General features: G+C 44.3%; 1 protein-coding gene across 2 annotated transcripts in view; it reads left to right on the top strand.

Moving 5' to 3' along the window:
• The window catches only part of LOC147880735 (uncharacterized protein C16C9.01c-like), a 137,186-nt gene that overhangs the window by 58,621 nt on the left and 61,866 nt on the right, over positions 1–16,699 (top strand). The window lies entirely within an intron of this gene.

Raw genomic sequence — 16,699 nt, 5'->3', positions numbered from 1 at the left:
TCTCCGATGGAACCGGAGTCCAGTAATCGTACGGTCGAGCCTAGCAGAGCTAAGGTGCCTAATATTGCCAATTATAGGCCAGAAAAGTATTCTGGTCGGATGTCTGACTGTAGTTCCAATATCATTGACACCTGGTTACACAAATGGGACGAGGCATTCGCCATTTGTGAAATCAAGAATGATATGAAGAAAATCCGCGAGGCCACCCATATGTTTAATGAGGCAGCGGATAGGTGGTGGATAAAACAGCAGAAAGATGAAGTAGCATCCACTACCTGGGAGGGGTTTAAAAAGGAATTTAGAAAACACTTCCTACCTCTTGACGAAGCATCCCGAGCTTGGGATCAGTATCGAAACCTTCGTCAGAGAAATTTATCAGTGGCAGACTACACTGATAAGTTTAGAGAAAGTGTAATGAAGGTTGATGAATTCCTACCTCAGTCAATCCAAGTAAAAGATTTTATCTTTGGATTGAATGATCGGATAAAGATGGAAGTTCGGGCTAAGTATGCGAACACGCTAGATGAAGCAATTGCCATAGCCCTGAACTATGAAGATGCAAAAGGGAACATACCAAGTGGGTTTGTGCAGGTTGAGACTCAGTATGGGTACCCGAAGAAAACTAGGTTTAAGAAGAAGTGATTAGCAAAGGGAGTGCCTCACAGTCTAGTGGTCAAGCTAAGCAGGCGAAACCAGTTGAGACTCCTAAATCAAGTACCACCATTGGGATGAAAAGAAAAGTAACACCAATGGCAGCCCGGGCTTGGTCGAAGTCCTCTTTAAACCCAAAGCAAAAGGAAAAAGCGAGGAGAGAAGGCTTGTGTTTTGGTTGCCTTCAGCCTCATCAGTGGAAGGATTGTCCATGGAACAAAGATCGTCGGATGGTTGAGATGATGGTCTCAGAATGCGACGTGGAAATGGAGGGAAGTCCCAGAGCAGAAGAGATGCAGATTCAGCTAGCGGGATCTTCTCAAAGGCCAGTACCTTTTTTGTTATGTGTGTCTGTTGCTAAGTTAGTAACTAGTGCACCTGATAATATCCTGTCAAAGCCCGCAGCAACAGGATATATAGCCTTTAATGATACGGAGTTAATTAAGATGAAAGGGCAAGTAGCTAATCAGCAGGTCATTGTGTTGTTTGACTCAGCGTCAACACACAATGTAATTAACTCCAAGCTCATAAAGAGGCTGAAACTAAAGACTAGCCCATCTGACTATGCATATACAGTCAGGATGGCAGACAGAAGTTCAACTGAAGTATGGGACCAAAGGGTTACCCAGTTAGAGCTTCGAATTCAAGACTATGCTGAGAAGCTTGACTTTGAAATGACTAAGCTTGCTCATGCAGACATAGCCCTAGGTAAGGCTTGGCATTCTAGGAGGAATCCAGCAATAGATTGGAAAAAGCACATTTATCAATTCAAGATGAATGATGTGCTGTATGTCTTACGAGGTGAAAGGGATATACCTCAAGGACCGTTGGTTTTCGTGATGGAAATTCAAAAAGCTCGAGAAGAGTTTTTGTTTCTTTGTACAGCATCGGTAGAGCCGATTGATGATTCTTCGACTAGCACTGATGTTGTCCAAAATGGAGAGATGGCCAAGCTGGCTGATCAAACAATAGAGGAGTTCTCTTATTGTTTTAGGGATGAGTTACCTTATGGGTTACCTCCAGAGCGAAATGTTCAGCATAAGATTGAACTAATTCTGGGGGCAGAACCTATAAATAGACCTCCCTATAGGTTGAGTTTTATTGAAGAAGCGGAGGTGCGAAGACAACTGGAAGAATACCTCAAGTTGGGGCAGATTCAACCAAGTTTCTCACCTTTTGCTTCGCCAGTGATATTAAAGAAGAAGAAAGATGATACTTTTCGTTTCTGTATAGATTACAGAGCATTAAATAATATCACTATTAAGCACAAGTATCCGATGGCTCGGATCGATGATTTGCTAGATGCATTACATGGGGCCGTAATTTTCAGTAAGAGAGATCTAAAGTGTGGCTACCATCAGATCCATATTAGAGCCGAGGATGTGCATAAAACCGCTTTTAGAAGCAGGTTTGGACATTATGAGTTTTTGGTAATGCCCTTTGGACTTACCAATGCTCCAGCTACATTCGTCATGCTTATGAACGATTTACTACGTCCGTATATCGGAAAGTTTGTAGTACATTTTATTGACGATATTTTGGTATTCAGTAAAAGTATTACTGAGCATCATGAACACTTAAGAATAGTGTTCAGTACTTTGAGGAAAGCCAGTCTTTATGTAAATAAAAAGAAAACTATAATGTGTATGGTAAGACTTGAATATTTAGGATTCATAATTACTCCTGAGGGGGTAGAAATGGATTCAAAGAAAGTGGCTGCGATACTGACTTGGCCAATCCCTCAGAGTTTGACCGCTTTGCGATCATTCTTGGGATTTGTCCAATTTTATCGAAGGCATATCAAAGGATATTCCGAAATAATATCGCCATTGACTGATCGGACCTCAGATAAAGTACCTTTTATATGGGGACAGAATCAACAGGAAAGTTTTAACACCATAAAACAAGCTATGGTCTCAGGACCGGTGTTAAAAATAGTTGATCCCCAGAAACTGTTTTTCCTTGAAACCGATGCAAGTGGCATTGCGGTAGGAGCAGTTCTCCTCCAAGAGGGAAGGCCAGTAGCCTTTGAAAGCAAGAAGCTTTCTCCCTCTCAAATTGACCAACTCATGAATTAGAGTTGTATGCTGTTGTCCATGCTTTGAAAACATGGAGACATTATTTGTATGGATCAAAGTTTTATGTGGATGTTGATCATGATACTTTGAAACATTTTTGTAAACAACCTGACTTGAGAGGCCGCCAAGCTAGATGGACAGAACTCATGCAAGAGTTTAATTTGACGATTCCATACCGAAGAGGGAAGGATAATAAAGTTGCTGATGCGTTGTCACGCATTATGCATAACATGAGTTTCACGGTGTTAGAGAGTGCTCTAATGATCGAGATTAGAGAAACTCAAAAGGTCGACGAGTTTGTCCAGAGCCTTTGGCCTAAGGCTCATGTGTTTAAACCCGGGAAAAAGGATGACATGGCATCCAGAAAAGGCCAAACTTATCCAAGATATGCCACAAGGGATGGTATGCTGAAAAGAAATGGCAAGGTAGTAGTACCTAATCAGAATGATCTCAGGCAGAGAGTCATTCGACAATGCCATGATAGCCCTCCTACTCTTTGTCGTAAGCTAGTATGAGCTGGTTGCTTTCTGGGCCTCTTTTTCTTCTTTGGGCAATCTCTGGCGAAGTGCCCCGAGGATCTGCAAATCCTGCACTGGTCCTGCCGACCTGCAACCTCAAATCTTTGGCAGAAGAAAGACCCATCGGGTCGTTATAGCATGATGTGGTCATCTGAAATATTGGGGTCCTGGACAATGACCCTAACCCTGGGTACCCCATCCATCCTGACCGCCTCAGCAGCCGAAGAGGGCTCGCCAGGGAGAGGGGGGATCTCTGCTACCACACCAAACCTCTCGCCAATAACTGAAAGAAGCCGGTGATAAACTGAGGGAAGACCAGGGAACTTGATGAAAACAGAAACTCCCTGCTTGTCCTCTTCAACTGGGTCAAATCCCAGTTGAAAAGGAAACAAAAAAATCCTCCTGTAGCCTAGAAGTAGAAACTCGGCCTATAGCAGGTCTCTCGTGATGTCCGGGGAATCTATGCACACCTGAAAGAAACCCCGTCCCAACAAACGAACATTCTTGAGGTGGGGGGCGAGGTCCTGAGGAAGCGCCGCCAGCATCCAATCTCTAGCTTGTGACCTAGAGGGGTGTGAGCCATGAATGCGTGCGAAGAGAGTCGTGGAACACTCATGCTCCAAATCCTTTTGCAACTGCTGCAGCTCGTCTTTTGAAAAAGCGACAGTTCTCGTGGCCGGTGTGAGCGGAGATGGATTGACTGAATGGGAACCCATTCGTCAATCGAGGTGTGTTGGCTGATTCAAACACAAAAAATAAAAACTCCGTCCGCTTTCCTGAAACCCAGGAGACCCCTATAAGAGAATAGGGGTACTCCAGATGAAGGAGTGGGTGAAGGAAGAAGGGAGAGAGAAGAAGCCAAGGAGGAGTCAGCAAGGAGGGGGCAGCAAGGAGGAGGGGAGAGGAGGGGGCAGCAAGGAGGAGGAGGGGAGAGGGGGGGAGGATAGAGGAGAGGAGGAGTGGAGGAGAGGGGGAGGAGAGGAGTAGAGGAGAGGGGAAGGAGGAGAGGAGGAGAGGAAGAGAGGAGAGGGGAGGAGAGGGGGCCTGGAGCAGGGGGGGGAGCAAGGAAGAGCAGGGGGGGAGAGGAGGGGATGGGGGGGACGTGCAGGCAGCAGCTAGGCTGCAGCGGGGGGGGAGCAGACTGCAGCGCAGGGGGGGGAGGCTGCAGCAGGTAGGAGGGAGTCGCAGCACGCAGGGGAAAGGGCAGCGCGGGGGAAAGGAGGGGGCAGTGAGGAGGGAAGGGAGGGGGCAGCGAGGAGGGAGCAGGAGGAGCAGCAGGAGGAGCGGGGAGAGGAGCAGCAGCAGGGAGGAGCAGCAGGAGGGAAGGGAGGGGGCAGTGAGGAGGGGAGCAGGAGGAGCAGCAGGAGCAGTGGGGAGAGGAGGAGCAGCAGGAGGAGCAGGGAGAGGAGGGGAGCAGGAGGAGCGGGGAGCAGCAGCGAGGGCAGTTGGAAGTCTTGTGTTTTGAATTCTGGAAGACGCATGCTTTGAATTTTGCATGCACAGACATTTGCCTAAAGAACACACCATACCATTGACTTTGATTGACTTTTAATTGGGATACAGATTAGAGAACTTGCAGCGTTACTTGTTTGAAGACCATGTTTCCTGCCTGGTGCCACTTTACCTGACTATTTACTGTTTCTGAAGCCCAGAAAAGGGCAAGCTTATGAATCTAAAAGAGACGATGTGGTGGCAATAGGAAGACCTCTCAGTTTAAGGGTACAAGGTGGGATAGAAAACAAACTTCTTGAATGGGCACGTCCTGAATTCTTTCCTCGTGTGCTTGTCTTTGAAAAGGTAAGCAGCGAGTTCAAGATAGATGTACTAAGGGAGAGCTTCAGCCTTGAATATCAAGAACCTTTGTAGAAAAGAAGAGCTAATTGTCTTGTTTGCTGGGCAGGAATGCAGCCAAGATGTAAATTGGGTTAAAGAGGCATGTGGAATAGTCAAGACATTCGTCAACCACATTCCAAAACGGCCAGCCTTAGCTCTGCTAGTGTTGTTAGAAGATGGCAAGACCTCCTAGAATTATATTGTTTTAATTAACCTGTTCGCCCTTGGAAGGAAGAATGGACAAATTACTCTACACTAGAAGGGACAATGTTGGATCAAAGAAGAAGAGGAGACAACAATTCATCTGTGTTGCTCTCTGCTTTATCATTAACATTTTAAGCAATCATAAAACTATGGGCGAGTCTCTATTCTAAGACAAAAAAAGATGAAACATTACATCAGCTCCCAGGGCTACCCTTGTAATATCGAGGTTAAAGTTTTTCTTGAATGTATTTCAGTGCTGAGGGGGCCAACGCAGATGGGTGTTTATTGAGAGTGCTCTCAACGGAAGCAAGAACGGAAGGGGGAGAGAGAGAAACAGAGAGCCACACAAGTTTTGGTGGGTGCAGAACCACCCTAATCTTCTTTTTCATTCATTTATATATGTGTTTGAGTATTGTACATAACCGGGGTAAAGGCACAGTGACCTTTAACCCCCACAACCTCCCACTTAAAGGACAATGTGCCTTTAAGGGAGAACAACCAGTGAGCATACTATACAATGCCCATCAATACACGACAATACTCAAACCGCTGACTAGGTAGACTCTTCGTCAGCATATCTGCAGGGTTATCATCTGTATGAACCTTGACAAGCTCTATGCACTTGTCTTAAAGTACCTCCCTGATGAAATGGTACCTGACCTTAATGTGTTTGGTCTTTGCATGAAAGACCGGATTCCGTGCTAGCTGAATAGCACTCATGGAATCACTATGCAATGTCGGTACACTTGTATGAATCCCCAAATCTCCCACCAGCCGATCAAGCCATATAGACTCCTTGCAACCCTCTGTGGCTGCAACATACTCAGCCTATGTGGTAGACAAAGCAACACACTTCTGTGCGCGAGACATCCACGACACTGCACCACCTGCAAAGGTCAACACATAACCAGAAGTGGATCTCCTACTATCCACATGCCCTGCGTAGTCTGAATCTGTGTACCCAAGTACACGCATGTCTCCTCTACCAAAGCAGATGCACATCTCCTTGGTACCCTTCATGTACCTCATAATGCACTTAACTGCCTCCCAATGCCTCTTTCTTGGATTAGCCATATACCGGCTAACAACTCCCACTGCAAATGCAATGTCTGGTCTAGTAGCTATCATAGCATACATAAGACTCCCAATTGCTGATGCATAAGGAACCTTGGCCATCATGGCCCTTTCCTCATCTGATTTGGGACTATCTGTATGACTCAATTTCACATATGGAGGCAATGGAGTACTCACTGCCTTCCCCCCCTCCATATTGAAACGCTGCAATACTTTTGTAACATACTCTTTTTGTGAAAACCAAAGGAGTTTCCTACTCCGATCACGCGTGATGCTGCGCATACCAAGAATATGACCTGCAAGTCCCAAATCCTTCATATCAAAGGCCTCATGCAACTTGGCCTTTAATGCATCTAGCTCATAAGTATTCTTGCTAGCCAATAGCATATCATCCACATATAGTGCCAAGATTATCAGGCTATTATCCTTAGCCCTTTTAGTGTAGAGGCAGTGATCAATTTCACTCCTTCTAAAAGCCTGGGACCGAATGAAAGTATCAAACTTCTGATACCATTCTCTAGGCGCTTGCTTAAGACCATAGAGACTCTTCTTCAGCTTGCAAACTAAATGCTCTTTGCCCTTTTCTTCAAAGCTTTCCGGCTGCACCATGTAAATTTGCTCATGCAAATCCCCATGCAAGAAAGCTGTCTTGACATCCATCTGCATAAGCTCCATATCCTCTGATGCCACTAGTCCAAGCATGCATCTAAGTGTGGTCATCTTCACAACCGGAGAGAATATCTCATCAAAGTCCACACCCTTCTCTTGCTTGAATCCTTTAGCGACCAAACGGGCCTTGTACTTAGGCACATCATCACCTGTGACCTTTATCTTGTAGACCCATTTACATGGCAATGCTTTCTTTCCATGTGGCAAAGAAACCAAGTCCCAAGTCTTATTCTTCATAAGTGAACTCATCTCTGATTGCATAGCATACTCCCACTTGCGTTGATCCTCGCGCATCATAGCCTCTCTGTAGCAAGAAGGCTCCCCGCAATCAGTAAGCATCACATAGTCTACCCCTGGAACAAACCTATCAGGCGGTCTAGACACTCTAGATGATCTTCTCAAGGGCATTTCAGCTTGCTGTCCCACCTGCATATCAGCCACATTTGGCTCATCATTTCCACCAATAGATGATCCATCATCTATCCTTGATTGTATACCTGTGGGAGTACTTGGTGGTACCATTTCTTGCACATTTGGTGCATGGATAGCTTGCTATCTATCAACATATGCAGGTGGATTCACATCCTGGAAAGTGATTCTCCTCATTTCAACATCCCTCATGGGTGCCTTATGCATCTTCTTCTCATTGAAGACTACATCATGGCTGCGTATGATCTTCTTTGCTTCTGGATCCCAGAGACGATAGCCCATCTCTCCACTTTCACCATAACCCAGAAAGATGCATTTCCTAGACTTAGGATCTAGCTTCTTTCGAAGCTCTTTTGGCGCATGTGCATATGCCTCACACCCAAATATACGCAAATGAGAGTAAGAGGGCTTCTTGCCACTCCATGCCTCTTCAGGAATACCACCATCCAAACTCTTACTAGGTGATCTATTGATCACATGCACTGCAATCTTCATTGCCTCAGCCCAAAAACCACCAGAAAGACTTGCATCGGAAAGCATGCATTGCAACCTTTCTTGAATGGTACGGTTCATCTTTTCTGCAACTGGATTTTGCTCTGGAGTACGAGGGGATGTGAGCTCCCTCTTAATCCCACGTGTATCACAGAAATGCTGAAAGTCATGAGAGAGATACTCTCCACCATTGTCAGTCCGTAGGCATTTAAGCGTTCTACCTGACTGATTCTCAACCAAGGCCAGCCATTTTTGAAATACCCGGAACACATCACTCTTCCGAGCTATAGCATAAGCCCACACTTTCCTAATTGCATCATCAATGAATGTCACATAGTATTCAGCCCCGCCTAATGACCGTGTAGGCATGGGACCACGTCTGAATGCACCAAATCAAGCTTTTCAAACTCTTTCTTTCCCCTTCTTTTATGGGCTGATTTAGTCTGCTTCCCATAGAGACAATGCTCACAAAATTCAAAATCAGAGAAACTCAAATGCGGTACATAACCTAAACGGCATAAGAGTTTCATTCCATTCTGGCTCATGTGCCCCAACCTGCAATGCCACAAAGAAGTGCTTGGCTGCTCGGTTATTGCAACAACATGATCAAATACCCCTGATACATGTAAGGGACACAAAGTCCCACACTTGGCACCCCTGGCCAAAAGCATAGAGCCCTTCTGAATTTTCCAACTCTGAAAGCCAAAAGTGGTGTGAAAACCAGCATCATCTAGCTGACCCACTGAAATAAGACTCTTGGTCAACTTAGGCACATGTCTCACATGTTTCAAAATAAATGCAGACCCATTTGCAAAAGAAAACTTTATGTCACTTACTCCCACTATGTCACATGCATAGTCATTTCCAAGATGCACACAACCTGTCTTTTCACTGTCATAAGTGGAGAACCATTCCCTATGGGGAGTAACATGGAATGAAGCACCAGAATCCAAAATCCAATCTTGGGAATATGCATCATCTGAAGTGGTAAGCAACTCTGCAGATAAACTAGACATGAAGAGAACGTCATTGTTACTATCATGTGTGACTGCATTGATCTCCTCGATCTTCACTTTTCTTTTATCCTCCCTTGGACTCTCTTCCTTTTGATTTGCACCCCAATTTGCATTCTTTTTCTTATCCTTTTGCTCTCTTTTCAGCTTGTAGCAATCCTTTTTCATATGGCCCTTCTTGCCACAGTGGTAGCACTCAATGTTCCGTGCCCTGGATTTGCTACGAGACTTCACTCTTTCTTGGGACTTCTCCCTAAACTGTGATCTGCCCCTTTGCACATTTAAGGCTGCATCCTGCTTGTTGCCATCCATAGACTTCCGTCTAATCTCCTCGGCCAACAAGCTACCCACAACATCATCAAATTTCAGTACTCCACCAGGTGCAGAGTTACTCACAGCTGTACGGAAGGTATCCCATGAGGATGGCAATGAACATAAGAGAAATATTGCCTTAGTCTCCGCATCAAAATTCATCTTCTGAGCCTGAATAATATTGAATTCATTCAAGTGAGAAGCAATGGAGACCCCTTCCTTCATCTACAGCTCAAACAACCTCCGTCTAATCTCCTCGGCCAACAAGCTATCCACAACATCATTAAATTTCAGTACTCCACCAGGTACACAGTTACTGACAGCTGTACAGAAGGTATCCCATGAGGATGGCAATGAACATAAGAGAAATATTGCCTTAGTCTCCGCATCAAAATTCATCTTCTGAGCCTGGAGCTGGCTGAAAATAATATTAAATTCATTCAAGTGAGAAGCAATGGAGACCCCTTCCTTCATCTGTAGCTCAAACAACCTCTTCATGAGGTAAACTTTATTAGAGGCAGTTTCCTTTTCATAAGTGGCACACAGTTTCTTCCACAAATCTTCCGTAGTCTGCTCATTTACTACTGTGAAATAAACTGACTCTGCAAGATGAAGTCTAATAGTAGATTTTGCTAATGCATCCAACTCATTCCAATCATCCTCAGACATATTTGCAGGCTTAGCTTTCAATCCCCGCCAAGAGTTTAATCTGCTTCTTTTGAATAAGCACATCCCTTATTTATTCTTTTCACAAGGAAAAGTTTGCCCCATCAAACTTTTAGAGAGAATCACACCAAATACCAGGTGCACCCAAATGTGTATGCCACAATAGAGTGAAATATCACCAAAACTCATGTCTCAAAGCATCTGACTCATGTGCATATACTATGCATCCATATGAGCAAATCTGGCCCAAAAGAAAATGCCAACTGCAATGGCAATCCAAAATGCCAATAAGTGCCAAATGACTCAAGCATAAACACCGTCCACTGGCATATGCATTAATAATATCTCATCCAAGAGAGCATAGCACTATCAGTGCATCACCTGCAATGTGTCAAAGCTGTCCCTCAGTATAAAATAGCATCCATGTGCAAAGTGTCCATAAAAATAGCATCCCACAAGGCAATTTGGGCCTATCAATGCATCCAATAAGGACCGCAATGCATCCAAATGGCCTATAAATCATCCACTGCAACCCAATGCACACCACGAATGAGCGACACTGCTCAAACTGCAACCAGAGTGATCTGCATAAGGTATGCTCAAGAAATCATAGTCCGACGGTAATGACCGCTATTGAAAATAGAACCTGAGATGCCTCAAAACATGGGCGCCATTGCATAATCGGACTCAGCAAGAAAATCTGCAAATATCTCTCTTCTGTCGGAACTCCAAAATCCCAACCGATGAGTGAGAAATGGGAGTCAATACTTATCCACTGCCATGTGGCATAAATCTAAGATTTCAAAACCTTAGAATGAAAAATGCATAACAGAGAGACGAAATCGAATACACAGAGATCTATAACTCTGAAAATCCTCCACCGAATCGCGTAAGAACTGACAAGTAGGGGTTTTTGGGCATCCGGAACGCAATGGGACAGACGGTTTTGGAAACCGTGGTCTCAATCACTGGGTCTAACACACGGACTGAAAAACGTTTTTGGAAACAGAGCTGTTTGTAAACTCCACCAAAGTGCGAATGATCAGCAACATAGAGGTTTTAGGACCTCCTGAGTCCACCGGAACTGACAGATCTGCAAATGGTTGCTCCAAACTTGAGTTCCAACACCTGGGCAGAAAAACGCAAAAACTGACACAGTGAGTCAAAAATCCAATGAAATGATCCCAGATTCAAGAATGAAGGTGTTTCCAAGCTCCTGAAGTGAAGTGGACACCAAAAGCAAGCAATAGTTGCCTCTACAAGTCAATACAGCATCTTTGTCATCGAACGGAACAGGGAAAAGCTCAAAAAACGTCTTTTTCTTTGAAAACACTTAACAAGCTCTCAAAACCACTTCGCAAAACCAAAGTGACTTTTCCAAAGGTTCCTCCAAGGTCTTTGCACACTCGGATGCAAGTAAAGTCACCCACAAAGCTTCCCACAGAGCTTCTCCTTCCTCCCACAGAGCTGCTGAGCTTCAAGCATTCACGCACGCTCAGCTAGATCACCTGGGCTCTGATACCAGTTGAGAGTGCTCTCAACGGAAGCAAGAACGAAAGAGGGAGAGAGAGAAACAGAGAGCCACACAAGTTTTGGTGGGTGCAGAACACCCTAATCTTCTTTTTCATTCATTTATATATGTGTTTGAGTATTGTACATAACCGGGGTAAAGGCACAGTGACCTTTAATCCCCACATTTATATTGAGTGAAACCCATAAAGAACTAATGCCTAGACTTGCGATTACAGCGTATACCATACCTATTACCTTTACAAAAGAAAAACCACCTTCCTTCGACTTTCTTTCTTGTCTCTAGGAGCAAGAGAGTTGGCTGAGCTTCTGTGCCTTCATTGTCAGAGGATATGCACGATTTTAAACCAATTTTCTGACATTGATCTCTATCTTCCATTTGATTCCCGTAACTACACTGTGTGCACTATATCCTCCATGGACAAAAGACTTGAAATTACCTGCCTATTGACTTCCTTGCAAATTAGCTATGGGATTTCCAGAGTCTCTTCCAAAAAAATTTCAGCAAATTAGCAAAATTCTAAAAATTCTCCCATTGAGGAGCTCTAGAGGGTCTCCAGTCTTTGCAACTGATCTGAAACCTCCTAGCATTACTTACAATATAACCAAAGAAGGGGGGGCCCTACTCTTGATGCCCTTCATCAATCCATTCCACTCCCACAACAAATACTTTATTGGGGCCCCTCCATAGAGCCACAATCTCCATGAGCCCGAGGCCAAGAGAAGTGGGTCAGGGTCTAGGTACTACTGAGAATTTCAGCCATACTCTACAAAACCAATGACCCTGATAGGCTGAAATGCAATCTCTAGAAGAACATCGTGTGAAGATTTGGACACCCTGCCTCCCATTTGGACATAAAAAACCAAGGCATCCTCATGTGATCGTGACAAAGTAATAACCTGAAGTGGAAGTCCCAAACCCAAAAAAGCTCCCATCCAAGGGGAACAAGAAATAGGCATACCATCCATCTCAATCCAATCCACTGGAATGGTTGCTGAATCCTCCCTGCGCTTCCTCTGAGATGACTGACTAGTAGCATTCTATGATCCACTGGAATGGTTGCTGAATCCTCCCTGCGCTTCCTCTGAGATGACTGACTAGTAGCATTCTATGATCCTTCGGAAGCTATTGAAGGCTTTCCAAGATCCTATAGAGGAGGCAAGGCCTCTCTTCCATCGAGACCACTGCATATAATGTGAATGGCCTAGCGGTCTGCTATGCTCATCGAGTATGCTGTCATTCCATGTGACAGGCTGCCTACAAAGAAAGAAAGGGGTCAAAGTATGTGTTTTTCTTGTGCAATTTCCGTTTTCAAGGCAAAAAAATAATGAGAGGAGGAGCCTCCCTAGAGGCCACGATATCGCGGCCTCTTGGGAGGCTTCTCTTGCCAATTTTATTTGGGCCATAACTTGGTCAATTGGACTCCAAATATGGTCATGTTTGTAGTCAAAACGATCGGAATGATATGAATGAATACATTTATCATGTTAAAGTGTCAAAATCCTAGATCTTTAGAAAGTTTATACTTATCTTTGTTTCATGAGAGTCGGACCTTATCAAACTCTATATTTAATTATGACCATAGATTTTTCTCATATAGAGTCTGGGTCCTTGGTTTCCTCCCTCCATCCTAGAGGTGTATACATGGTCAAGGACATATGAAGGTGATCCATATTTAGTTAGCATCATCATGGTCATAAGGTGATCAATAATTTATTAGTTCCATAGTTTAAACATTTTATTCATGTGATCATTTTGTGTACAAAATGGATCAAATCATGTCGGTAGCATAAAAATCGATGAGCTGTATACAAATAGTTGTTTGTGAGAGATTTTGCTAGGAGGAGCTTCTATATCATCGGTGGGACTATTGTTGCCATGTATGTAACTCCATAAAATAAAGAAACATGTTCAACTCACGTGCTACCTTACATGATTTTGAGTGATCGCCTCGAGATGTAGACATTGTAACATTTTTCCTTTTGTATCTATTGAATGATTGCTAACTTGCATGTATTTATTATTTATCGAATAATAGATTTTATCTTTGTATGTTGCCAAGAATTTTTCCTTTGGTATTCATTGAATGATTGTTGACTTGCATGGATTTATGAGTTATCCAATAGTAAGTTTAATCTTTGTAAGTTGCCAAGAATCATACAAAAAATAATTTAAAACAATCTGTAATAGTGTTATGTAGATTCAACCATTTTTACTAAAAATTTATTGCTCCTACAGGTTTAGACAAAGTTCCTCATAAGTGTCGCTTGAACTTTGGGCTCGCTCGAACGCAATCGCTCGATGTTTTGACTTATCCTAGCAGGAGCAAGTGACAAATTCCGCCTCAAGCTTAAATGGAAGAATCCAGAAACTATGGTGCTAGCACCTGAGATTGCTTAAAAGTTTGATAAAGTTCAGTCCGACCCCGCTTCAAAGAAGACGATTGTCCCTCCGCAACCCCCTCAATTCTTGGAACAACAACCTGGGGAGTCTAACTCAGGGACATACCCCCACCCCTCATCAGGGATGTATCCACCGCCTCCACCTCAAATGTATGGTCCTCCCTTAGATGCTTACCCTCAACAAGGAGTATATCCTCAACCTCCACCTAGAAGATTTCCTCAGCCTCGCCCATGAGCCCCCCTTGTTCCTACTCCCCCGGCCCCTCCTGCTAAGGAACCCGGAGTCAATGACCTAGCCAAGGTCTTGAATGATCTTCGGCTTGAGATGGTGGGCATCAGAAATCAAGCCAACCGCCCCCCAAGAGACCGTGCTAATGTTGTATGCTACGAGTGCCACCAGAAGGGTCATTATCGCACGGAATGTCCCAATATTCGAAGGGTGAATCTTCTAAGTGAATCTGGCACTGAGAATTCTGATGTAGAGATTCTTAACCCCGGGAAAAGAAGTTGTGCCACCTCGGACCCCTCTCCAAACCATGGACCAGGCCACCTCAAGAAGAAGGTGTCCTTCTCAGAGCCCTCAGATGCTGAGATGGCAGACCCGCCAACAGAGAAGACTAAAAGATCTCGCAGGAGTAAGTGGTCGTTCTCGGATTTTTCCATCGGCTCAGGGCAAGAAGACTATTCGGTCGTTCAGGACCTTACTCATTGTTCTTTGAGCATCACGCTTCCTCAACTAATAGCATTAAGCCCTAAGGTGAGACGTGAGCTGTAGCAAGGGCTCTCAACAAGGAGGAGTAAGAAAAAGGAAAAGGTACGAGAGGTCTCTATCTCTGAAGAAATTAATCGGCACCCACATACAGTAGATGTCATCATAGATAATTGTCGTGTCAAAAATGTGTGTGTTGATGGGGGAGCTGCATGTAATATCATGGTGCCCTGAATCATGAAGAAATTGAATTTGAAATGCACAAGGTGTTTCTCCACTCGAATCAAGGTAGCAGATGGTCGACGACTCGCCACCCTGGGAGTCATTGAGGATTTGCCCATCACAAATAAACTCCATGCATTTGCAGTGTCTAGAGGTCAGTTGTGCGAAAATACCCTTTAGGGTTGAAGCACAGTCATTTTTTAGTCCAAGGTCTTTTCTGGTCATGAGCCAGACGCTTGTCAATCTGATTTGATCAACTATGAGTATGAGAGGGTGGATACTCTTTGATTTTCTCACCTTGGTTTTATGAAGAAATGTTGGGTATCTTCTCGAGCAGCATCTCCTAGGAGGGCTACGTTCCTTAGGAGAGGTTTCCCTTTCTTTTTGGAGTCCTCTACAGGGTTACAGTGGATTTTCAGCCGTAGCCTTGGATTTTTTTCTACCTCCTTTTGAAGGGAATTTCATGCACTGCATGTTGTATTTCTGCTTTGAGCTTGCTCTTACGGGTTTTCTTCATACTCAATAAAAGTCTTTTTCATGAGAAAAAGAAAGAAATGTTGGGTATCTGCTGCTCAGTTTCTGTCAATGGGTTGACCACCACTGTCAATTTCTATGTAGTGAACATCGAAGATACAGGCAGGAGTTATCCAGTCATGCTCGGGAGACCATGGTTGAGAAAGAGTGATGCAGTCAGCTATTGGAAGACAGGACACATGTCTTTTGGTGCTTCTAAGGAGAAGATCCCAGTGCAACCAGGTGCCATGGAACCATAAAAAGAAGAGGAGCAAGACAGTGATACTCTCTCATCCTCGGTGTCTGAATCAATGGAAGGATCAGATGGGGGGGAGGAGTTCTCAGATGAGGAAGTTTACATGATGGGGGTGTCTCCAACCCCGCCACCTGCAGAAAAGGTAACAGCTAGTCCTCAATAGCTTGAATCTATGCTTTCCCAGACCTCACTTCAAGTGAGAAAGATGAGTTTCTAGAAATGTTCAAAGGTTTCCCTGACCTCTTTGCAACTAGCTACCACCACCTTCGCCATGTGATTGCCATAGAACACAAGATAGAGCTAAAGCCTGATGCTAAGCCAGTGGCTCAGAAGTTTCGGAGATTAGGACCCTTACAGACCGATGCTTTGCGCTCAGAGTTGCAGAAGCTTGTAGAAGCTGGGTTTATTGTTCCGGTTCACAATACTGAATGGGTTTCACCAGTGGTAGTCATCCCAAAGAAAAACAACAAGTGGCGGGTCTGCATCGACTATAAGAAACTCAATGCAGCCACCAAGAGGGACCATCATCCTCTTCCCTTTCAAGACCTCATTCTTGAGAAGGTAAGTGGTGATGAGATGTATACTTTCTATGATGGTTACTCCGGGTTTTATCAAATCAGAATTGCTGAGGAGGATGTGCTTAAAACCACATTTGCCACACCTTGGGGCACATTTGCATTCAAAGTAATGCCATTTGGCTTCACCAATGCTCCTGCTACCTTTCAAAGATTTATGAAGATGGTGTTTGCTCCTTATTTGGGGGATTTCTTGGAGGTATTTTTAGATGATTTCTGTATATTCTCGTCACGTAAAGAGCACGTCCTGAAGGTTAGGTTGGCCTTCCAAAGAGTCAATGATGCGAATGGCAGTCTCAACCCTGAGAAATGCACCATTGGAGCCACTCAAGGGAGGTTACTGGGACATATTGTCTCATCCGAGGGCGTCAAGCCTTACCCCGAGAAGGTAGAAGCCATCCTCAAGCTCTTCCCACCAACAACCAAGCGTCAGGTACGCTCATTTGTCAATCTAGCAGGATACTATCGCCGCTTCATTGATCAATATGCTGCTTTGACACAACCCATGACTATGATTAAAAGATGGGGCTGATTTCTCTTGGGATGAGGATT

The sequence above is a fragment of the Dipteris shenzhenensis genome, chromosome 32 (genome assembly GCF_047967505.1).
Source record: "Dipteris shenzhenensis isolate YYH24624 ecotype China chromosome 32, Dip_SZ_1.0, whole genome shotgun sequence".
Lineage (NCBI taxonomy): Eukaryota > Viridiplantae > Streptophyta > Polypodiopsida > Gleicheniales > Dipteridaceae > Dipteris > Dipteris shenzhenensis.
The sequence above is the reverse complement of the archived record's forward strand: the minus strand, read 5'-3'. Positions and strand labels throughout refer to the sequence as shown.